At 44.8% G+C, this 26,092-nt stretch overlaps 1 protein-coding gene and 1 pseudogene across 4 annotated transcripts in view; one reads left to right on the top strand and one right to left on the bottom strand.

The window, feature by feature from the left end:
* il1rapl1a (interleukin 1 receptor accessory protein-like 1a) overlaps window positions 1-26,092 on the bottom strand; it is a 598,387-nt gene that overhangs the window by 85,456 nt on the left and 486,839 nt on the right. The gene's annotated exons all lie outside the window — the stretch shown is intronic.
* On the top strand, window positions 18,736-24,458 carry LOC117525420 (annotated as a pseudogene).

Below are 26,092 nucleotides of genomic sequence, written 5' to 3'. Positions count from 1 at the left end.
TGAACCCGCATTTTAAAATATGTGGGCGATGGGCATGAAACAACAATTGCATTATGCTACGTGCTCGCTTACACCAAGCAGAAGCCTAGGCCAGAAGGAATTTCAAGTCAGCTGCTGCACTGGGTTTTGACAACATAACACACATACCATCTGCGGATAGTCTACTTTAACAGCAGGTCTTTGAAGTTTCATTGCAGTCCCTGTTGTTGAAAATATCTGATCCTGATCATTTTTTTATCTCTGGACCTAGGGGGATTCTCTGGAGATCTGAAGCCAAGCAGGTGTATGTACAGCTTCCCGGCTGCAGCAGGGGTGGCATATTGAGCCGAAAAAGTCAGCAGGCCCTTTCTTTAGCCGCCTGTAGGTTACCATGACAACCCCTACTGTGCAGGATATAAGCAACTCTGCAGGTTCTGTCAGGACAGAAAACAAAAACAGCTACTGTGCCACATTTGGACCCTCGTGGCTTGCACTGGTGCCGTACGGCAATCAAAGTCAGCCCGAACTGGAGGAGAACCAAAAGAAAACCGTGTAAACAAACAGTCTGGATGAAATGTGTTTTATTTACTTATTTTATAACAGCAAATAAGCTTCACTACAGAAGCATATTGCATTCACTGGAAAAAAAAATTTGACCGCAGATGTCGTAATTATGAGAAAAGATCTTGTAATTATGAGATCGGGATCTCATAATTACGAGATAAGTTTTTCTTTTCTTTTTTTGTAATCACTTCCATACAATGGGCTTCCGTGCTTCCAGTACCTCAGTAAAGACAAGCGTGAGAATTCCTGAGTCATAATCAAAAATCAGCCTATTTGTAACCTCCAATACAGAACTGTGATTGCACACTACTTCTATACTCACACAAAGTAACTCCTCCAGCGAGGCGGGGCACGGGGCATCCAGACAGGCATGCACACAGCTGGCAGTGAGCCCCTCTTTGTCCCTCGGTGGTTGGTGGGGCTGTGTGAGTGAAAGTTGGAAGTCTGGAGGGGAGTGAGACATGGCTCATTTTGGTGAGACGCCTGTGCTCCTACCCGGACATTCATCCAGGAGCACCTTAGGGGAAAATCCGCACTTTGTGTTTGATTACAGTGTGTTAACATCGGCTAACCTCAGCCCACTTCTTTACTGAGGGACTGGAAGTACAGAAGTCTGTGTATATATATATATATATATATATATATATATATATAAAACAATTTAGCCACTGATCTTTTCTCATAATTACAAGATCAGCGGCCAATTTTTTTTTTTTATCCAGTGAATGCAATACGCTTCCGTACTTCACACCCACAATGTGTGTGCGTGTGTTTTTTTTTTTTTTCTCACAGAGCAGTGGTGCTGATCTACATCAGCACCAACAGACTGAACTCAGATGATTTCTGCATTGTGGGAAAGTGCAGGTCAGGAGGAACAGGAGTTTGAAAAGTACAGCGAAGGAGCGGAGTGAAGGATCGGAGAAGAATCATTTTTTGGGGAGGGGAGGGGGAGATGTGTTTGAGCAATGGGAACATGAAAGACTTGGAGAATCTTACCCCCCCCCCCCAACTCTAATATCGTCTCCTCTCCGGTGACAAGCCCTTAATTACCATTACAAGCCTGAGAGCGTTTAACAGAGGAGAATCCTGCTTCTTTTCCTCTCCGTTGCTCCGTCTCCCCATTTGTTCCACGACGGCCCAGATGATCCGTCAGGAGAATGTAAGCCTTTAATTACCGGTAAAAATTACGGCTTTTGTGAACAGGTAGTTGGTGCCCTCACTTTCATCTCTTTCTGCCACTAATGGTCTCCTTTTGATGACATAATAGGTGCTGTGCGCGGGGCAGCATCAGACACAGGCCCATTATACAGCAAGACACAGCGCGCGGGGGATTAGACCGTGATGCGACGATAAAGTGAACAAAAACAGCCTTTAACTGAAAGTGACTGTTGGATACCAAACGTATGACGAACTTTATCCTCCTGCTGTGGTCTTACATCCAAAAACAATATGATGTACTGTGAGACCACACACACACACACACACACACACACACACACACACACACACACACACACACACACACACACACACACACACACACACACACACACACACACACACACACACACACACACACACACGTTGTAAACCTCTGGTGCATGTACTCATGCACACACAGGCACATATAGAGTCATTGCAAATGAATAAAAACATTCATTCCAATTTGTTTTTGTTTTTGGCAACAAAACAAAACTTAACTTTAGCACATATTATATAAGTCATGAATGTTTGAGTGCAACAGAAAGAATATTTTCATTTGTTAAAAGTTGGAGTATTACAAATGGAAAACATTCATTATTTCAAAATGTTTTAAAAAGAGCACTTCCTGGACTCAAAAAAACAAAAAACAAAAACAAAACAACAACATGAAGAAACAAATAAAAATAAAAATCAATCAATAAAATAAATAAATAAGAAATCATCATCTCAGTGAGGTTGTTGGGAAAGTGTAGGTACACGGACCCACAACAGGGGGCGCAAATGAACGGACAATGGAGTAGGTCAAATAACAACACTTTACTGTTGTGAATGTGCACAACAAATACAACAGATTGCAACAATAGACAAAAGCCAAATCACAAAAGGTGTCGTGTGGGCAGGCTCGAAGATAGGAGACGTCTGTCCAAAGCAGAACCGGAACCACACGATTTCCTCCGCCACCAGACCCCGGGAATACTGGAGCCGCCAAGTCCCGAACTCCCAGGTGGCCACTGCCTCCGCGTGTCGGACCTGGTACTGCTGGCGAGGAACAACAAAACAATTAAATGTGGGCGCGTCTGCACCCAGGAATCCGTACGGCAGGAAAACTATCTCCACCACTCGTTGGAAAAGGAGTCAGCAAAACAACGCACAAAAGTCACAAAGATCACTGTCAAACAGTCAGCTGATTACGTTACCTTCCAGGTAGAACGATATCTCGGCAAGGAGGTGGAGACGTGGTCCTGCTGATGTACCCCTGCTGATCAGGTGATTGGTAACAGCTGTTGCAGGTGATGTGTGACAGCTGTCACCCTGGCTGCTCCTGTGAGGCGGCAGCGCCCTCTGGTGCCTGGAGCCCGCACTCCAGACAGGGCGCCCTCTGGTGGTAGGCCAGCAGTACCTCCTCTTCTGGCGGCCCACACAACAGGACCCCCCCCTCAACGGGCGCCTCCTGGCACCCGACCAGGCTTGTCCGGGTGGCGGCGGTAGAAATCGGCCAGGAGGGCCGGGTCCAGGATGAAGCTCCTCTTCACCCAGGAGCGTTCTTCGGGTCCGTACCCCTCCCAGTCCACCAAATACTGGAAGCCCCGGCCCATCCTACGGACATCCAAGAGCCGGCGTACAGTCCAAGCCGGCTCGCCATCGATGATCCAGGCAGGAGGTGGCGCCGGACCCGGAGTACAGAGGGGTGAGGTGTGATGCGGTTTAATTCGGGACACGTGAAACACAGGATGGATACGCAGTGAGGCCGGAAGCTGAAGCCTCACTGCAGCTGGACTGATGACCTTAAGGATTTTGAAAGGGCCGATGTAACGGTCCTGTAGCTTGGGGGAGTCCACTTTGAGGGGAATGTCCTTTGTGGATAACCACACCTCCTGCCCTGGCCGATACGCAGGGGCCGGGGTCCGCCGACGGTCTGCATGGGCTTTTGCTCTCGTCCGGGCCTTTAGCAAAGCAGAACGGGCGGCACGCCACACCCGACGGCACTTCCGTAGGTGGGCCTGGACCGAGGGCACACCGACCTCTCCCTCAACCACCGGAAACAACGGGGGCTGATACCCCAGACACACCTCAAGGGGAGAGGCCGGTGGCTGAAGACACCTGGCTGTTATGGGCATACTCGATCCAGGCCAAGTGGGTACTCCAGGCCGCCGGGTGCACGGCAGTCACGCAGCGCAAGGCCTGTTCCACCTCCTGGTTTACCCGTTCTGCTTGCCCGTTGGTCTGAGGGTGGTACCCGGACAAGAGACTCACCGTGGCCCCCAGTTCCCGGCAGAAGCTCCTCCAGACTTGCGAGGAGAACTGGGGACCGTGATCGGAGACGATGTCTGTTGGAATCCCATGCAGCTGGACGACGTGGTGGACCAGGAGGTCCGCTGTCTCCTGGGCTGTTGGGAGCTTCGGGAGGGCCACGAAGTGGGCCGCCTTGGAGAATCGGTCCACTATCGTGAGGATGGTGGTGTTACCCTGGGACGGCGGGAGGCCCGTGACAAAATCCAGGCCGATGTGGGACCAGGGGCGATGAGGCACAGGCAGCGGCTGGAGTAGTCCTGATGCCCTGCGATGGTCAACCTTGCCCCTGGCGCAGGTGGTGCAGGCCTGGATATAATCCCGGACGTCGGCCTCTAGGGACGCCCACCAGAAGCGCTGCCGGACAACTGCCACGGTTCTTCGCACCCCTGGATGACAGGAGAGCTTGGAGCCGTGACAGACGTCCAGGACTGCAGCCCTAGCTTCTCGTGGGATGTATAGTTTGTTCTTCGGCCCAGTTCCGGGGTCCGGGCTTCGTGCCAGGGCCTCCCGGACGGTTCTCTCTACGTCCCAGGTGAGGGTGGCCACGATAGTGGACTCCGGGATGATGGGTTCCGGTGGATCCGACAACTACCCGGGACAAGGCATCCGATCTCTGGTTTTTGGTCCCGGGACGGTAGGTGATCCGGAAGTCAAAACGGCCGAAGAACAGTGACCAGCGGGCTTGCCTGGGGTTCAGCCACTTGGAGGTCCTGATATACTCCAGGTTCCGGTGGTCAGTGAAAACCGTGAATGGCACGGACGTTCCCTCCAACAGATGTCTCCACTCTTCAAGAGCCTCTTTCACCGCAAGGAGTTCTCGATTGCCGACGTCATAGTTCCGTTCGGCCGGGGTCAACCTGCGGGAAAAATAGGCACACGGGTGAAGGACCTTATCGATCTTCCCGCTCTGGGAAAGCACAGCTCCTATCCCTGAGTCCGAGGCATCCACTTCAACCACTAACTGGCGACTAGGATCGGGCTGCACCAGAACGGGTGCAGACGAGAAGCGCTGTTTCAACTCCTTGAACGCGGCATCGCAACGATCCGACCAGGTGAAGGTGACTTTTGGTGAGGTCAGGGCTGTCAGGGGGCTAACTACCTGACTGTAGCCCTTAATGAACCTCCTGTAGAAATTTGCAAAGCCGAGGAACTGTTGCAGCTTCCTACGGCTAGTGGGTTGGGGCCAGTCTCTCACCGCCGCAACCTTGGCCGGATCAGGAGCGACAGAGTTGGGGGAGATTATAAACCCCAGGAAGGACAAAGATGTGCGGTGAAACTCACACTTCTCGCCCTTCACAAACAGCCGGTTCTCCAACAACCGCTGCAGGACCTGACGTACATGCCGGACATGAGTCTCAGGATCCGGAGAAAAGATGAGTATATCGTCTAGATATACGAAGACGAATCGGTGCAGGAAATCCCGCAAGACATCATTAACTAATGCTTGGAACGTCGCGGGGGCGTTTGTGATGACCAGGTACTCAAAGTGACCTAAGGGGGTGTTAAATGCCGTCTTCCACTCGTCTCCCTTCCGGATCCGAACCAGGTGATACGCATTTCTAAGATCTAGCTTAGTGAATATTTGGGCTCCATGCAGGGGCGTGAACACTGAATCCAACAGGGGCAACGGGTATCGATTACGAACCATGATTTCGTTCAGCCCCCTATAATCAATGCATGGACGAAGTCCGCCGTCTTTTTTACCCACAAAAAAGAAACCTGCACCCATCGGGGAGGTGGAATTCCGGATCAACCCGGCGGCTAAAGAGTCCCGGATGTAGGTCTCCATTGATTCGCGCTCAGGTCGTGAGAGGTTGTACAGCCTGCTGGACGGGAACTCAACGCCTGGAACCAAATCAATGGCACAATCGTACGGACGGTGGGGGGGAAGGGTGAGCGCCAGATCCTTACTGAACACATCCACAAGGTCATGGTACTCCACCGGCACCGTCCCTAGATTGGGCGGGACTCTGACCTCCTCCTTAGCCTGGGAACCGGGAGGAACCGAGGAACCTAAACGTACCCGATGGCAGGTCTCACTCCACTGAACCACTACCCCGGACGGCCAATCGATCCGGGGATTGTGTTTTAACATCCAGGGGAACCCTAGAATCACACGGGAGGTGGTAGGAGTCACAAAAACTCGATCTCCTCCCGGTGATTTCCTGACACCACCAGAGTTACTGGTGGTGTCTTATGTGTGATCGGAGGGAGTAGGGAGCCATCTAGTGCCCGCACCTGCACAGGCGAGGTAAGCGCCACCAGAGGGAGCCCTATCTCCCTGGCCCATCTGCTGTCTAACAGATTCCCTTCAGAGCCCGTGTCCACCAGTGCTGGGGCCTTCAGGGTTAAATCCTCATAAAGGATTGTAACTGGGAGTCGTGTGGCAATATGGGTATATCCCACGTGAACCCAGTTTCTAGGGGCGGGCGTTGGTGTTTTAACTGCTCGAGGCAGTCCCTCACTTGATGCTCTATTGAGCCACAAACAAAGCACGCTCCGCGGGCCAGCCTCCTCTGTTTATCTGGTGCCCTAAATGTGGCCCTGCTCGTGTCCATAGCTTCATCAGCAGGGGGAGCTGTAACCACACGGAGCGTAGAGGCCGTGGAGCGTGGGGAGGGCGGAACTCGGTCGGAACCGGAAGGGAGAGGGACGGCGCGTGCCCGGCCACGCCCTTCGTCTCGTTCCCAACGGCGTTCTTCTAACCGATTGTCTAATCGTATAACGAGATCAATAAGCCCGTCTAAATCCCATGGTTCGTCCTTGGCCACCAGGAGCTCCTTCAGGACCAACGACAGTCCGTTTATGAAGGCGGCACGGAGGGCAGTGCTATTCCAGCCGGACCTCGCAGCCGCGATGCGGAAGTCGACTGCATAAGCAGCTGCGCTCCGGCGCCCCTGTCTCATTGACAGCAGCACGGCTGAAGCGGTCTCTCCTCTATTTGGGTGATCGAACACTGTTCTGAACTCCCTCACAAACCCATCATATATCAGAAGGAGCCGTGAATTTTGCTCCCAAAGCGCTGTAGCCCAAGCGCGTGCCTTGCCGCGAAGCAGATTAATTACATAAGCTATCTTACTAGCATCAGTCGCGTACATGACGGGACGTTGTGCGAAGACGAGCGAACACTGCATAAGAAAGTCCGCGCATGTCTCCACACAACCCCCGTACGGCTCTGGAGGGCTTATGTATGCTTCAGGGGAAGGTGGGAGGGGTCGTTGAACGACCTGTGGAACGTCACTGTTGCGCACAGGATCGACAGGAGGGGGAGCCGCAGCAGCGCCCTGAGGGCGCGCTTCCACCTGTGCGGCGAGAGCCTCCACCCTGCGGTTAAGGAGGACGTTCTGCTCGGTCATCAGATCCAGCCGAGCCGTAAAAGCGGTGAGGATTCGCTGCAACTCACCGATCATTCCTCCTGCAGACGCCTGTGCTCCCTGCTCTTCCATTGGCCGTTCAACAGCCGGTTGACGCCCCACGGGGTCCATGACGTTGGCCGAGATATCCTGTTGGGAAAGTGTAGGTACACGGACCCACAACAGGGGGCGCAAATGAACGGACAATGGAGTAGGTCAAATAACAACACTTTACTGTTGTGAATGTGCACAACAAATACAACAGATTGCAACAATAGACAAAAGCCAAATCACAAAAGGTGTTGTGTGGGCAGGCTCGAAGATAGGAGACGTCTGTCCAAAGCAGAACCGGAACCACACGATTTCCTCCGCCACCAGACCCCGGGAATACTGGAGCCGCCAAGTCCCGAACTCCCAGGTGGCCACTGCCTCCGCGTGTCGGACCTGGTACTGCTGGCGAGGAACAACAAAACAATTAAATGTGGGCGCGTCTGCACCCAGGAATCCGTACGGCAGGAAAACTATCTCCACCACTCGTTGGAAAAGGAGTCAGCAAAACAACGCACAAAAGTCACAAAGATCACTGTCAAACAGTCAGCTGATTACGTTACCTTCCAGGTAGAACGATATCTCGGCAAAGAGGTGGAGACGTCGTCCTGCTGATGTACCCCTGCTGATCAGGTGATTGGTAACAGCTGTTGCAGGTGATGTGTGACAGCTGTCACCCTGGCTGCTCCTGTGAGGCGGCTGCGCCCTCTGGTGCCTGGAGCCCGCACTCCAGACAGGGCGCCCTCTGGTGGTGGGCCAGCAGTACCTCCTCTTCTGGCGGCCCACACAACAGAGGTCTTTTTAAAACATAAAAACACCCAAGCATTTTAGTATCAAGAGATTTTATGGTTTAAAATGACCAAGCCAAGGAAGCAAATAAAGGCCTTTTAACTATTTGTAACAGTGAATGTCTTTGGAGTTGTTATTATTTTTGAACATCCATTATTTGTTTTGTATGACACCTTAATAAATCTTTGGCATTTGATATTTTGTTTAAAATTAATTTTGCATATTCGCTCACGCCAATCAAGGGGTCACGGTTGGGGTGGGGGGGTGGGGTGCTGCAGCCTATCCCAGCAGTCTTATAGGGCGTAAGGCCGGGCACAACCTGCTCAGGATAACAGGCTATTGGAGGTCCTCATATAAACAGACAAACAGATTCACACTCATACTTACGGTCAATTTAAACTCTCCACCTAACCTGCATGCCTTTGGATGTGGGAGGAAACCAGAGCACACCACACAAACAGGGGGAGAACATGCAAACTCCACACAGAAAGGTCCCGTGTGGGAAGCAATCACACAACCTTCTTGCTGTGAGGCAACAGTGCTAACCACTAAGCCACCGTGCTGCCGACTTAAAATTAGACAGGTGGAGAAGTATTTATGTTTGCTTTCCTCAATTCACCAAAAAAATGTTATCAGAACATGTCCAATGCATACAAACACTTCTTATGAATAAGTTCCAGGTAACTGACACTACAAACATGGAATGAATATTACTCCAACTCCTCAGAAAAACGTGCTATTTCGATCATGTCATTTATTCAAAAGAAATGCAGCTGAGAAATTGGTGCAGGGATGCGGAGGAGAGCTGGAGAGGGAGAGAGCGAGATGTACTTGGCTCAAGTCCAAGGGGGGCTGGAGGCCAATTAAATGGTGCAATTTGAGAACTTGATGAGGAACATCACTTTAAGAGAGGCTTGACTTCAGGCTTTGACCTACTGACAAGAAAACCAACTGAAGCCAGACTAATGCAATCAAACCCAGAGCCCGCTAACCAAGTCCATGCTAACCTTGGTCATCCACCGCTAACCCCCCATCACAGCCGACATGGCATCATCACACTCCCAGCACACAGCCGGGCCATCGTTATTTTTCATTCATCTCACCACGTTCCAATCTTAACTGACAGTGCCGTGGCAACATTCTGAAGCTTTAACTCTTCATACAAGCAGAAAGATGGAATTTCTGGATGATAAAACACATTGTCAGATTTTATAAAGATGATAAATATTGACACGACTATAAGCAAACCCATGTTGTGCCTAATATGTAAGTACAAATAGAACGGGACAGTTAAGCATTACTATCACTTAAAAAAAACCTGCTGTCTCACGGAAAGCGATTTATTTATGAAGACACGATTACCAAGCATCGGTCAAAGAGCACACTGGAGTTTGCAGGCTGCTGACAGATCGACTGGTGGCACAAATGCAAAAAATAGATGATAAATCTGATCTCAGAAAGCAACTGATGAGTTCTTTCTTTTTTTGGTGAACACAGCAAAAGCTTTATTACAATGCATCAAAATTTCCACAGCAGAGTGCATGCAAGTCACCCACAGTGGTTCACAAAAGTTATGAAGTTAGCAAAACAAGCGCATAGTCTGTCATAACCCACAGTGCCCTGGGCAAACACTGCTGAACTTGCCCAAAATCAACAGGCGTCTTAGGGTCGCAATGCCTAAGACACAAACCATGTTTAGTGACAATCAGACAATTAGGAAAGATGTTATTGCCCTCACAAGGTTTTTACAAAGTATGCCCCAGTGTCACTGATCTTTGACCTTTTCACACAAACCAATAGGTTTCCTGGGACAACTATCCATAATGCGTATACCACGTTTGGTGACGACTTGCCCAGTAGAAGTAAAGTAACCTCACTCACAAATGAAATGTAGCATGACTGACAGACTCCCTGCACACGGTACAGACTAGCTGTGCCGTGGGAGGACAACAACAACAACAAAAACCCAACAGCAGCCTGAGGTAGACCAGCACTCAGAGTACACATATCTGCCAAAGGAAGAAGACTCACAATTCTATTGAGTTAAAAAAAAAAAAAAACTTTTCTGCCTCCGCCCACTTTTGTGGAGCCTCAACTCAAGTCTTAAATTGTGTGTTGGTGCCACACGCTGTCACATCCACCATCTATTCAGGACTCAAGGTCCCGCCTTGAGTCCTGAATGGCAACCATGAAGGCCGACATCAGGTTGATCTCCACTTCTTGAAAGTAACCATTATCCGTTGTAGCCAGGTAAAACATGATCGTGTCCTTGGCATCATCCAGCCACTGGGGTCCTCAACAATGAGGTACCTACAGTATGTGCTGGATCACATATGACATGGCCAAAATGTCGGAGCTGGCATTCCCTCACAATGCAATTTATACTCTCATCTGAGTCTCCTTAAATAACCGCTCATTCTGCATAAAACATTGCAGCAGTATCTAAGGATCCTCCAAAGGAGATCGAGTCATTGCCTTAGGTCAATGATTAGCATCCAAGTCTTACAACCATACAGTAAGCACCAGGACCCTAACAACTTGGACCTTCATTCCCCTGCAAATATATAAGCACCACCAAACACCACTCCATAAGCTCTTCTCGGGTGTTTCTCAAAGACATGAACGTCACTGCTGACATAAGAGAGTGTCTCTACAAGCTCAACACTTTCACAACAGACAAATCCACTTCTGATGGCCAAGTCCAAGAAGTCACTGAAAGCCCGGATCATCTTTATTAAGGACAATCACAAACCCAGGCACACTCACTCGGCTTCTCCACTGCTGCAATCAGGGTATGGCTTGATTACAGAAAGATCACAGCATGAAGGACACTTAACCTGTCCTCTCCAACAACAGCACTAAGTGCTGGTTTCCACAACCCGAACCAACACCTAGTCCATGCAAGCACAGGAACAGCATAGGAGATAGGAACATGTCCCTGATGAACGCCAGTCTTTATTGGGAGTCTCTGCCACGCTCTGTACAGCACTGTATCTGTGTACAGGCTGGCTATGATGTCCAGCCTATGTTTGGGGGTTCCCGTGAATCTTCAGAATGTACCAGAGAGAAGCTCATTCAACCAAATAAGGGTCAGTTTTGCAAAATTCAACAAAGGCCACAAAGAAGCACTGCTGATAGTAACTCTTGCATTCTACGAGTTCTCACAGATCTAGAATGTAATCAATGGTTGGCGTCTTGGGTGTGAAGCCACACAAGTAACAAACTGAATCCTATCAAGAATTATCCTTGCAAGCACCTTACCTGGCACAGAGAGCAGTGATATACCTCGATAGTTGTTGCAGCTAATGACTGGCATTTCAGCAAAGTAATACATTCTGAATTTTGAACTTTTTTCTGTAACCAACTTTGAGTTTCAGTCATCTGTACTACAAAGTGATCACTGACTTATCTCTGGAAAAATGACATTCATGCATAAATTAACAGTAGTCCTGAGTATACATTATACTAATTTACAGCTTAATAATGTCTCCTCTGTCATTTGTAACACATAATTTTATGCATGAACTGGATTCTCCCCCCCACCCTGTGGAGCTTTGCACACACCTCTGGGTTGACCTGTTCTGGGAATAGCAGACCAAAGGAAATACTTCCTCTTTGATCTTCCATGCTGGAGCTCCCACAGCTTCATGAAGACCTTCTCTTATCTCTTCTTTATCATCCATAAATGCATGTTGTAACTCCACTTTTGGAAACCTGCATCCTTGATGGTACTAGATATTCTAAATACTCCCTCCAAACGGAGCATTAGCTTATCTTTTGACCATCATCTCACCTGTCATATTCTTTCCTCCATTACTTACCTCCTCCCTCACTTCTTATTGAAGCACCTCCCCTCCTCCTTGCCCACACACACACACAACTACTCTGCCATCTTTCATTTTTCTCCTTATCACTCTCTATCCTCCGTCTCACCCCTGATTTTGTAATTTGACCTTTAAATCTCCACACACCACCGCAACTACTTTCAGGAGCCTTAGAAGGAGACGTAGTGGTGCCGACCCTAGTTTCTGTCAACTTTTTGGCCTCCTTCTTCTGCCTTTTATCTCTTTCTATGCCTTATTCCAATTCTTGCTCCTCTCCATCACATCATCACCATCCAATTTCCTCACAACGCCCCTTTTAAACCAGCGAGAGGATGTCTAGTAAATTTGGCGCTTTTTGGTAGGAGTGCTGCAGGGGGCCGATGTGTTGACAAATCTAAATGCTGGCTGACAAATGACTTGAGCTGAGTGGGCTGGAGTCACTGGGACAGGGGCGCTGGGGAAAAACAGCAATGTTTACACACTAATGTGGCCTGATGGTGTCCCCTGGCGTTTGCCCGGCGCTGCAGTTATTTCACATTGGCAATTTTGCCTGTGGGAACTGAGTGGAGCAGCTTCTTACGATGACTTTCAGCCAATCAGAGTGGCCATGAGGGAGCGCGATAGGACGGTAATTACTACCGATTTCCTACGTGGAACAGTCTGCATATGATTTGTGTGCATGTTGGTGCTTGTGCATGTGTCTACATATATATATATATATATATATATATATATATATATATATATAGCATCATGAAAACTTATGATGTTCTTATGACGTGTCACATGACCTTAAGTTATTTCTTTACTGTGATATCACATTCATAGCAGAAATAAAACATCTGTCTAATGATTCAAACTGTAAGGCCTTGCCACTAATTTATTTTGAACACATCAAAAAGCTTCACATCATATCCTATTTTCACTTTTAGCCCTTTTGTCCCTGTGGATTATTACTTTAAAATGGGATGGGAAGAAGAAAAAAGCACCCATGAGATCTGGTTTCTATAGTAACAGAAAAAGTTCTCTTTGCTATACCAGCTTATTCAGAGAGAAAATAGATTTTATCACTGGAAAATCAAGAATCTGTGTGTGTGTGTGTGTGTCTGTGTGTGTGGTGTACAAATGCAAACGGATGAAAATCGACAATATTTATGCCTGATATGATGTCAATGATTAAAGCAGTTCATGGGGAAGTGTAGAGAAGGCCAGAAGGAGTTGTGTGACAGAGAGGTACATGAGGGTAAAGCAGGATATGCACAAGGACAGTGTGACAGCAGTGAGCTGCACTGTAGAAATGGCAGCTGCATTCAAGGTGGAGGTGGGACTACAGCTAGGATTGGCTCTGAGCCTTTTCTTGTTTGCAATATTAACGGACAGGTTGACAGACAAGACAGACAAGACAGACAGGGCTTTCTATGGACTGTGATGTTTGCAGATGACATTGTGATTTGTAGTGAGAGTAGAGAGCAGGTTGAGTCTAGTCTGGAGAGGTGGAGATATGCTCTGGAGAGAAGGGGAATGAAAGTCAGTAGGAGTAAGACTGAGTGCATGTTTGTGAATGAGAGTTAACCCAGTGGAATAGCACAGTTAGAAGGGGTAGAGGTGGTGAAGGTAGATGAGTTTAAATACTTGGGGTCAACTATCCAAAGTAATGTGTGTGGTAGAGCGGTGAAGAAAAGAGTGCAGGCAGGGTGGAGTGGGCGGAGCAAGACAGCAGAAGTGTTTCGTGACAGAAGAATATCTGCAAGAGTGAAGAGGAAAGTCTACAAGACAGTAGTGAGACCAGCTTAATGAGTACGGCTTTGAGAAGGTGGCACTAACAAAAGACAAGATGCTGAGCTGGAGGTGGCAGAAGCTGAAGATCTGTGATTTTCTTTGGGAGTGACAAGAATGGACAGGATTAGGAATGAAAACATCAGAGGGACAGCACAGGTAGGACAGTTTGGAGACAAAGTCAGAGAGGTGACACTGAGATGGTTTGGACATGTGTAGAGGAGGGACCCAGGGTATATATAGAGAAGGATGCTGAGGATGAAGCCACCAGGCAGGAGGAGATGAGGGAGGTCAAAGAGGAAATATATGGACGTGCAGGTGGTTGGCATGGCAGAGGAAGATGTAGAGGACAGGGTGAGATGGAAACGGTTGATCTGCTGCGGTGACTAACGGGAGCAGCTGAAAGAAGAAGAAGACGAATGACCTCTTATGTAGAGAGAGTATGATAACATTTTATCTTACTGTTTTTCTGTCTCTGTTCATGCTAAGCAGGCCATACACAACAAGATGATATGGCTGTATCATCACGGCATCAGTGTAATGCAGATGTGTTTTGCAGAACAACAGCATACGTGCTTCAGTGTTTGCCTCTGTAGACTGCTCCATGCGGTGAAGAAGGAGGAGGGTGGGAGCTGCACACCGGGTGCTCCCATCTGAGGTCCATGCAAACTCAGAGTGAGAGAAAAAAAATATATAGGGAGGCTACGATTTACTATACCGAGCGCTGGAAATGCTACTGCCTCTGTACACACGATGCAATTTGTTTCCACAATTTCCTAAATTACTTTATATATTGGTTTAGTTGGTGCACTCTGTCAAGTTGAGAGTGCACTAAATTGAGAGTAGCACATATTAATATTGCTTATGTATGAGGATAACAGCAAACAGGACCAGGACATCAAAATTGCAGATGAATTGGTAAGTGAGTGAGTCAATCCACCCCATTAAGACAATAACTGAAAAAAAGTGAAAGGTATCAGAGGACTGAGGCGTACCATCATATTCCTGTAATGGTGTTTTTACCATGAATGACTTCATCATATGACTTCATTATGAAGTCACTGGTGCTAATCAAGCACAAATATTTTACTAATCAATAACTGCTTTTGCTCATCCATCTAAGCAGTTCTGGTCTTCATTAAATCATATTTTTAGGGACTGCACAGTGGTTCTCATAATGTGTGGCTTTAGTGTGGGCATAAAAAATATGACCTGCTTATTTCCTCACTAATTGTAGATTAACTGGACCTAATGTCATCAAGCTACAGATAGCTGCTAAAAATGCTAACTTCATTTGCATTCAAAATTCAATCACACGATAATTTAACTTAACTAAATATTGGAGCACGGATGTTTTAGATGAACCTTTTGGACAATTAACCACACAACAAGAAATATCATTACAGATATTTGAAGTAAAATGATTAAAAAGTCCTGTAAGCAGCTAGCAGCCTCCAAACAAGCAGCACTCCGAGTCTCAGCTCAGCGACAAGACATGAGCTATCACTCAAAGTGGCCATGTTGCTAATTATGCACACCTTTAAGGCTTAAAATATCTTAAATGAACAAGTTACAAAAAAAAAGAACCTGTACAGTTGTCACGGAGGAGAAAATTAGTTGTAGATAAAAATTATTTTTCTTTTTTAACCAGGATGTAAATGATGAAATGATCAATTCTGCTCTGACCTTGGGCATTTTAACATGGACTTCTATGAGAATCTGCTCCTTTCTGGAGCCACCCTCAAGTGGCTAGTCAAGGAACTGCACCTTTTTTCTTGTTGCCAAGCTTACTGCTTTGTAAATGCAAACACCCTGCAATGGTTATACAAGAGAATGAAAATAGAGAAACACAGTGTATGCAGTGTATAGTGTAACAGATCATCATCATACTTTAATTTTGTTTGAGGTGTGTGTGACCACAGGCACCCGGTAACAGTGAGCATACGCTCACACATCACTGTTGGGAATTAAGGACCTTGCCCAAGGGACCTTAATGATTTTCCTGTCTGATGGGGAACTGAAGATCTCAAACCCATCTGTTTAACCTCGAGACCATCCCCGCCCCAGTAACGATCCAGACCCAGACCCAGACCCAGACCCAGACCCAGCGTCATCCTAACTTGGGTTCTCTGTACTGTGCTTTTGTTGTCACTGTAGGCAAATAGCAGTGAAGTGTAAAAGCAAATCTGATGGAATATTTGAAAGGAAACTGTGTGTTTGTGTGTTATGGTGTGTGCACGGCCCCTGTGTGTACACCTCATTGTGCACATCAATTCCGCCGTGTTGGCACCACAATCTGTAAACGTCTGTGCATCATGCTCTGCCTACAGCATCAGCTAAACTTACTCACTGTCTCTACGCTGCTAATTTTTACAAACTACACAAATAATAGCAAGAAATGATCTTTTCAATCCCACCACTCAAACACAAAGTCAGTGTAATAACTCAGTCTAAACGAGCCTGCTCGGCTCCCTGCGCAGCCGAGCGCTGTGGAATTCCAGGCTCAATACAATCACTGTAATTATAATTAAAAAAGAGAAGCATACATATACTCAACAAAAATATAAACGTAACACTTTTGGTTTTGCTCCCATTTTGTATAAGATGAACTCAAAGATCTAAAACTTTTTCCACATACACAATATCACCATTTTCCTCAAATATTGTTCACAAACCAGTCTAAATCTGTGATAGTGAGCACTTCTCCTTTGCTGAGATAATCCATCCCACCTCACAGGTGTGCCATACCAAGATGCTGATTAGACACCATGATTAGTGCACAGGAGTGCCTTAGACTGCCCACAATAAAAGGCCACTCTGAAAGGTGCAGTTTTGTTTTATTGGGGGGAGGGGGGGGATACCAGTCAGTATCTGGTGTGACCACCATTTGCCTCATGCAGTGCAACACATCTCCTTCGCATAGAGTTGATCAGGTTGTCAATTGTGGCCTGTTGAATGTTGGTCCACTCCTCTTCAATGGCTGTGCGAAGTTGCAACGACGAACTGGAGTCAGGTCAAGACCCCAATGAGGATGACGAGCATGCAGATGAGCTTCCCTGAGACGGTTTCTGACAGTTTGTGCAAAAATTCTTTAGTTATGCAAACCAATTGTTTCAGCAGCTGTCCGAGTGGCTGGTCTCAGACGATCTTGGAGGTGAACATGCTGGATGTGGAGGTCCTGGGCTGGTGTGGTTACACGTGGTCTGCGGTTGTGAGGCTGGTTGGATGTACTGCCAAATTCTCTGAAACGCCTTTGGAGACAGCTTATGGTAGAGAAATGAACATTCAATACACGAGCAACAGCTCTAGTTGACATTCCTGCTGTCAGCATGCCAAGTGCACGCTCCCTCAAATCTTGCGACATCTGTGGCATTGTGCTGTGTGATAAAACTGCACCTTTCAGAGTGGCCTTTTATTGTGGGCAGTCTAAGGCACACTTGTGCACTAATCATGGTGTCTAATAAGTATCTTGATATGGCACACCTGTGAGGTGGGATGGATTATCTCAGCAAAGGAGAAGTGCTCACTATCACAGATTTAGACTGGTTTGTGAACAATATTTGAGGGAAATGGTGATATTGTGTATGTGGAAAAAGTTTTAGATCTTTGAGTTCATCTCATACAAAATGGGAGCAAAACCAAAAGTGTTGCGTTTATATTTTTGTTGAGTCACGTCGTGTCCCACCAGGAAGACAACAGCAGAGATTAGTAAGAAACAAATTTACACACTGACTCCACGCAGTTGGTGCGTGCATTTGCGATTGCTTGCTCTAATAATTATCATGAGCAGCATGCAGGGGTGAGAAAGACGCGGCGAACAAAGCTGAGCGAAAGTTGTTAATTGTCAAGGCCAGAAAGAGGGCAGTGACTCATCGGAGTGGTGGGAGAGAAAAGAGGACACGATTTTATGAGACAGAGACTGCATCAGAAACCAGAAACGCTCAGCGATCATAAGATGTACAGTCAGGTCCACAAGCACTGACAGGGACAAATTTGTCATTTTGCGCCTGTACACCCCCACAATGGATTTTAAATTAAACAATCAAGATGAGCTTGGAGTGCAGGTGTTCACCTTTAACCTTCAGGAAACCGAGTGTGTCTTAAATGCAGGAATGGATGTATATTAACAAATTAAGTGAAGCTGGAATGATGGATCAGATCTTTATCCTTACAAGGACATTCAAAACTAACTAATGAGAGCAGGTTGCTCAGCGGGACATGTGTTGGGCTACCAGTGTGTCATTCTGGTTTCGATTCCCAGGCATGCTACCTGTCTGTCTCTGGACACTTCATCAGTCCACCTCAGCTGTAAACAGGTTCCAGCATCCGATAAGGAAGTAACCTGTGATGAACTGGTGTCACGCTGTGGTATACTGAGATGCAGAGAATGATGGGTAATCAAGCAATGCAAAGGCATGATCGACCGGCTGACTTGGTCTTGATCTGTGCACCAGTTCTGCTGTACACAGAAACAAGCTGATTGTTTGGATTTGCTACAAGGGTTCGGTGAACATGACAAATGTTGACCTGCCAATCATGATCAGTGAGGTTCTGATTCACAGCCTGAGAGAACATTATGCACACACTGGATTTTGTTCAAATCAGACGCATTCAGGTATAGCATATTGCAGTCACAAAGTTTTACTTTTAGTTTCAACAGTTCCTATTTAAACAGAAGGTTTTGTTGTAGCAGTTTAAAGGCATGAAAATCTCCACTATTAAAAGTAATTAGTTTGGGCGTATGTGCATCAAAAATGAGTGCTGTGGCAGTTGTTCGTTACTGGAAAATGCTACCAAACCAGTTTGGAGGAACTTCCACAAATAAATTCCGCTCACAGTTTTTGTTGTTTATCATCATCCGTTCCATTTTTAAGTAGAAGACTTTCAAGCTTGCCAGCAAAGAGACAGGTGTTCCTCAGGTGTGCTATCTCGGCAGGAAAGGTAAGTCTAAATACAGCTGACGTAAACCAACAGCTTCTTTATATTTTCTTTTGACCATAACTTCATGCTGACTGATGCATGTTTGACTAACATATTAATCTGAGGATTCTGTGTTGCATTATCTACGGCACACTCAGTGGTTCTGTATGTAATGTTACTATGTTTGTAAACCACAAACATGCTGTTTACAGTTATTTTGCATAAATCTTTGGAAAATAAAGAAATATTGGAAAATAAATCAAATCAGTGCCAACTGTGACCATTTTTCATCTTCAACAATATCAGTAAAACATAAAGAACCGCAGTCTCAAGCTTATTCTCATAAATATTTTAACTTTGTTTTAACACATTTTGGGCCACACTGATGACGACTTGGACCGAAATGCGTTTGTTCTGTGGACACAGTCCAATAAAGTTAAAATATTCATGAGAGTGCGGTTCTTCCCGTTATACTGACAATTTTTTTTTTAAGTCGTACCCAAAGTGATTTGTCTTTTTTGGAGTTGAGCGTGCCTGTTTTCCTACACCTTGAAAATATGCCACTTTTTTTAGACAGTAAAACTACAAAATATATTTGAACGTAATCAGATTAAACCAAAATTGTTGCCGAGTAATGGTAACCGTCTTTGTGTGGTCATTTATCCACCATTACATCAACAAATATTTAAATTGTAAAATTTTGTAATTTGAAAATATACTTTAATTTGATAATATTTTTCAATGAAAAAAAACCATGGAAAAATGTGTTGTGATTTTATTTTTGTTGACTCATCTGGGGAAACAAAAAACAAAAATCTCAAAATCAAATACCGTGTTTCAATCTGAATTTTAGCATGCCGAAAATTTTTGCACAAGACTTTTGCACAAGTTCCTGCACATTATGCACACTGTGCAGTGGCGGTTTTTAGTATGGGTGATGCGGGCCGCCACCTGGGGCGGCATTTATGGTGGGGCGGCACCGTGGGCACAAGCACTTAAAAAAAATGGTTTTCTTGTCACTGTGTGTAGAATTGGCAAATTGGCTCCCCTTGCAGGCAGCTGCAGGTGCCCCTACTTGCTGTCCAAAGTCAGTGACATCTCGACTTTCTTCCAAATAACACACATCTCATTCATAATATTATAAATACAGGTCTATAATTCCTGCACGTTTTTCTGAATTGTGTGAAATGTCCTGCTGCACACGGAGAGGATTCGGCTGCATCCCAAGCTGGGCACATCCTCGTGTGCAGCAGGACACCGGGTACAGGTGCGCTCCTCCTGTGTGGTTTACGGATCCACCAAACGAGGCAGGCAACCCTTGAAAGCAGACAGACAAGATGTAAGAACGGGTTTGAATGTCACTGGAGAGGACAAACTGCCTACTGGTGGAAAAACGTTTGCAGAAAGGACAGCCTGCCTACTTGTAAAGACAGCTTAGAACTTATGCTGTGTTCACATTACTAGCTGAAATAACTGAATCTGACCCTTTTTTGTGTGCCTGCAAGAGTGTGTTTTTACAAACTTTTTGTTGTCATGTACACTGACAAAATAAAATAAATAAATAAATAAATAAATAAATAATAACATTTAAAATGAGGCTTATCTTCATAATTAACTGGTTTATTTGATGGAGAAAAAGACTCACATTTGATTTCATTGTCATGGGAATGCTAGTAACATTACAGTTTAGATTTTCTTTTGATCCACAGATGAAGACCAAAAATTAGGGAGAAAAAAAAGGCAAACGCTACATTATCAAATTTCTGTCATATCTAAAACTTTTGCAGATTAGTTAATGCTAAGTATTTACACATTTAACCTAATATTTATAAACGTCAAGCTAAATATTTAGCTAAATGTTGAGACAATTATTTTGCCTGAAAGAGAGATTAATAAAGCTTCTAATGACAGACATTTAGTATGTAAGGGCGTGTTTATAATTTGCAATTTATGGGTGTTTTGTTTTATAGTAATACTGTTGCCTGCAGTCTTTTGATGTCGATTTCAATTGCAATATCAGGGGCACTTCTAAAATACATTAACAAAATAATAATAATAAAAAATGGCTGTTTGTGCAAATTGTTTTTTTGGGGGGAGGGGGGCACTCGGAGTGGATCTTGCCTGGGGAGTAATTCAGTGTAGAACCGCCACTGACACTGTGAGAGCTCATAACAGCAAACATGAATGCTGCATTTGCAAAGTCAATGCATCACAACAAAACCGCTGGGTGTGGCTGACAAAAGGGGTTTCAATTTTGCGTCTTTCAACTTTGGCACTTGGACTCGTCTGGCAGAATGAACTCAAATGAGTGTGACAGTCACTGTCTTTTACTTGTCTGTGTTTCTTGTCTGACTTGTTTGACAGCACCAATTAACCGACAGTTGTTTGTCAATATCAAAGCATGCGCCTTGGTAGCAGACTGCTAACAGACGTGAGTGGGAGGTAATTGACAAATGACTGAGAGGAATTCTTACCCAGCAACAATAAACAACATGCAAAAAAGTCTGTAAGTACAGCTGGGTTCAGGCTGACTAGAAAACAGGTTTGCAGTGCACTTCACACTTTTGGTCTCCTTTAGTTGACACAAAAATAGACCTCAGACTGTTCTGGGTTTACCTGCTGCACGGTGCAACAGCTGATCTGTACACACCAAAGATCTTTCATCAATAACCAGTAAAGGGTGGGGGGGGGCGATGTAGTATCGATATAGCGATATTTAATTTGACAACATGACAAATCAATTTCAATTTCTACAGAAGGTACAAATGTAGTACTGCTTTCATTCAGCAGAGGATGCAATATCTTGGAATCTGTCCCAGTGGTCAGTGGGCAAAAGGTGGGATACACACTGGACAGGCCGCCAGTCTATTGCAGCACCCACCCACCCCACACACACACACACACCTACAGTCATTTTAGAGTCACCAATTCAATTAACCTGCATGTCTTTGGAAGTGGATGGAAGCCGTAGTACCTGGAAGGAGTCCAAGCAAACACATGGGAGAACGTTCAAACTCCACACAGAAAGGACCAGGTGGGAAGCAAGCATTAACCCTGCTTGCTGTGAGGCCACTACGTTAATGTGCTACCCAGGCACAATGTATTACAGACTTAATCTGAGTGTTAAATGCTGTCGTCTATCATTCAAACAGCCACAAGAATAAAAAAAAATGGCAGGCTGCAAGCAACTGCACTGGAGATCAAAGTGAGCACTGATGATGATTCACTTAAAGAAATGGCAGCCAAAATTTGCAGAATTTCAAGATGGGAGGTCACACAGCCGTGCTGCAGACTGTGTCGGTCAGACGCTTGGCTGCTCTGCACAGAGCGGTGCGCTGGAGCAACATAGTTGCAAAACGGTGTCCAATTTGGAATTTGAGCACACAGAAGTTAAAGATACGCTGGAAGGCAGTTTACTTTAAAAAAGTTTTTTTTAAACTCTGTGTGCGGGTAAAAGAGGAAAGCAAATTACTGTAATCAGTCCTGCATATGTGTGTGTGTGTGTGTGTGTGTGTCTCTGTGAACAATACAGTGTAAAAAAAATAGCTGGGTGGATTTTCATCAAACTTGATGAGAAATTATATGTGCAGATATTTCAAGTTGATTACATTTTGGAGGGGCAGCGCGCTGGCTTAGTGGGTAGCACTGTTGCCTCACAGCAAGAAGGGTTCGATTCCTGCCTGTGGCCTTTCTGTGTGGAGTTTGCATGTTCTCCCCGTGTTTGTGTGGGTTTCCTCCCACATCCAAAGACATGCGGGTTAGGTGGATTGGAATCTTTAAATTGTCCGTAGGTGTGCGAGTGGGTGTGAATGTGTTTGTTTGTCTGTTTGTGGCCCTGTGAAAAACTGGCGTCGTGTCCTGGGTGTACCCCGCCTCATGCCCTATGACTGCTGGGATAGGCTCCAGCCCCCCGCGACCCTTAATTGGATTAAGCGGTTGAAGATGAGTGTATGAGCGTGTACATTTTGGCGAGAGTCAAACAAAGGTCAAGGTCAACAAAGACATGGGGTGAAAACATATTTTTGGCTATATCTTCATAATCAATCATCAATAATCAATTTGCCTAATAACCTGCAATTTTTAGGGAGACCAGCTTTACATTTCTAACGCCAACATGAACACATAATGTGTCTGGATATCTGTCATAATGTTCTGTACTTTGTGAATTTCAGCAGCTGGTTTCACTGCAAACATGGAATTTCTGGAAAGTTTAGATGCCAGTGAAATAACATCGAATGGACTGTCAATTTCTTCAAAAATTGCCAAAACACTACCAACTCATCGCCAGTGTAACACTGAGATTACGAATGACTGTTCGAACTATACCCTTTGTGGCCCAAAGTGAGTGACATTTATTTGTAAGTACAATATTTTTGTATTGTTTATATTCTATTTTCCATGATGCCTGTGTTGTGTTTATATCTAGGATTCACACCGAGAGCGGACGCTGCACTGTTCCTTTACAACCGACTGTTCGGCCTTCCGGGTCTGCGAGTGCAGAGTTTAAAAAGAATCCCGGCACACCACTGGATCAGCTGGCGTCTTCACTTATGATCTTCTGAATATGTCCACAAATGAATCTAAACAGAAAATAGCAGTTCTGTTCCAGGTGCCTTTTGACCTCAACCTGAAGTCAAATGTCTACGCACTGGGCATTTTCGACCACAACAAAGAATGCAATCGGGATCTGTTTCGTGAAATGTCTAAAAATACCGCTCCAACATTTGTCAGAGGCAAAGCAAAGCACGGCGCTTTGAACCATAAAGTCGGAGATGTTACCATCAGTGCCACCATGTCTGATTGCTACCAACCAGTGATAAAGATCTCAGTGAGTGAATGCTAAGAAATGTTGATATAAAACATTAAATAAGCTTTTTCTTTACCTCATATTTTGCGGGCGATTTAAACATTGTTCACACATTGTGTGTCTATGTGGGTTTTATGTTGTAATTGTTAATTTTCACATCGTTTTCTCATGTAAAATGTACAACAAAAACAAGCCTCACCTTAAGAACTTTACTTATTTTTATTACACTGTTGTACAGACAGAATGCTTCAAATAATAATAACATGATTGTTATTATTATTCAGAAGGGCAGAGGATCAGTGAATTATAAAGGGAAGTATTCCAGTAAACCTCTGCAACACTTGTGCAAAATGTGACACCAACATGCCGTTTGGTCTAGAGATGGTGCAATATATATACACACTTAAATTGAACATCCAAATCTATCAGATCTTAATTCTGCAAAACACATTTTTATTTGAAAATGAAATATCAAAGTTTAATCCTTATTGGATGTCCCCATACAATGTATATGGGGTGAAATATAAAATCTTAAATATCTTGAAAACAGTAGCCAACTAGCAGTTTTAAACATCATATTTAAATTCAGTATACCATAATCAATAAAATGCACATTTTATCTCTGAATCAGGAAAATTCTGTGTTGTACAAACTACTGTGTATGTACAATTGGGTGCTCCTTAAAATTAAGTATATGTAATTTTACAACACTTTTGGTTTCAGCTTCAGCAACCAACACAGCTAATGCTAATTCATGTTGGTGGTTTCATGACACTGAAATACACTTGCATTCCTGTTTTGTATTTTATTGCCAACAAAGTTTCCAATGCAAACAGAAGTTTTAATTAGGCATAGCAATGGAAAACAATTCTTGGTACAAGGACCACTTCAACTCATAAATCGGCCGATAATTTGAAAAAAAATGTAAACATGCAATAATTCTGAAATCACTCTGACAAGTACAAACAATTTTAAGGAAACACCTCAAATGTGAAATATATTGACATTGAAATGACAAATATTTATATTTCATGTGACTGTAAGAAAAAGCTGAGTCCACAGAGTGACGTCATTACTGTGTGCTGAACAGTGAATGTAAACACAGCACACATGTATGCAGCAAACATCACCACAAAAATAATTAATTTCATAACCATCTATTCATCAGATTTCCTTCTAACATGTCACTTTGTGAAGCTAATGATTTGAGTCATCATAAATATTATTTTACTGAAGTAGAACGTCCAATTGAAAAATTCAAAGTCGATCAACTAGTGATGATGACAGTGGATGGCAATGGCAACCAATGGTGGTATTCATGAATGAAATTACTGTCAAAAGATGATTATTTTGCAGTTTTGAGGCCCAGATTAATTTGATATTAATCAAGGATCTTCTCATTGCAATTAATTGCACTGGAATATCATGTCTACAAATCACCTAGACGTCACACATTATTATGTCTGTGCACTGTAATTTGATTTGTATGCAAGAAAAGAAATAATGCATGGAATGCCTTTGTTAAAATTAATTACAGCGATAGATGCTGCTCGCCTTAGAATGGCATGGAAGTTAAAACAAGACCTCGGCACAACGACTGAATATCTTGTCTCAACACAGACATTCTCCTGGACCCTCCAACATCTTCAAAGCCAAGGAGGGTTCAAAGAGTGAGTTTCTGGGATGAAAAACATTAAAAGTGAGACTTAGGCTTTATACTGTCAGAACATGACTGAAAAGACAACTATTTAAAATCACTGCACCCTTAACTTAGAACGCAAAGCAGGTGTTGGTCAATAAACACGTGGACCTCGGTTCAATTCCCAGTCATGCTGTCCATCCGTGTCCATAGACAAGACACATCGACTGCATTGTGATTATCCCTGCTTGCTTGTTGTCTTTTTGTGTGTATGCAGATGCAAAATGTCAAGTAGTGATTTATGGTTTGCAATGACAACTTTCAGAGAAAACGTTCTGTCAAGACAGACTCCAATAAAACGTAACATTTTCTGATTAAACTACACATGACCATTAAAAGATTGTTTTAATATGGACTTTGAGTACAGGTTCTTCTTCACTGCTGCTGTTTACGTACAGTTGAGACTCCTGGCGATTATCCAGATGTAGAGCCGAATATTTGTCGTATGTTGTCTCAACGCAACAAGGTTTGTAACTCACACCAAAACAGAAACGCAGTTAAATTGTTTTACAACAAAAAAGCACCAAATGTTGCACCCAGACGATGTGGGAAGGAGTTATGATGTCCTGACCATGCTTTTCTACCATGATCCAATCTACGTCATTTAATCCAGAGTACTGGAAGATATTGAGACCAATCCTCCATATTCTTTAACTATTCTTACATATCAGACATTATTATTGTTATACGGTATACACATGAGTATTCACAATATTCACACTGCAGCTATTAAAATATGATTAACAGCTAGTTAACTTTAAAAAATGTATTCCTGACCAATCCATATATAGACGTAGAGGTGGAGCATGGGCAAGACGGGTGTGACCTGGCTGGAGCA

Source organism: Thalassophryne amazonica, chromosome 14, assembly GCF_902500255.1.
Source record: "Thalassophryne amazonica chromosome 14, fThaAma1.1, whole genome shotgun sequence".
NCBI classification, from domain to species: Eukaryota; Metazoa; Chordata; class Actinopteri; order Batrachoidiformes; family Batrachoididae; genus Thalassophryne; species Thalassophryne amazonica.
Note: the sequence above shows the minus strand (reverse complement) of the source record. Positions and strands in the feature narration are given on the sequence as shown.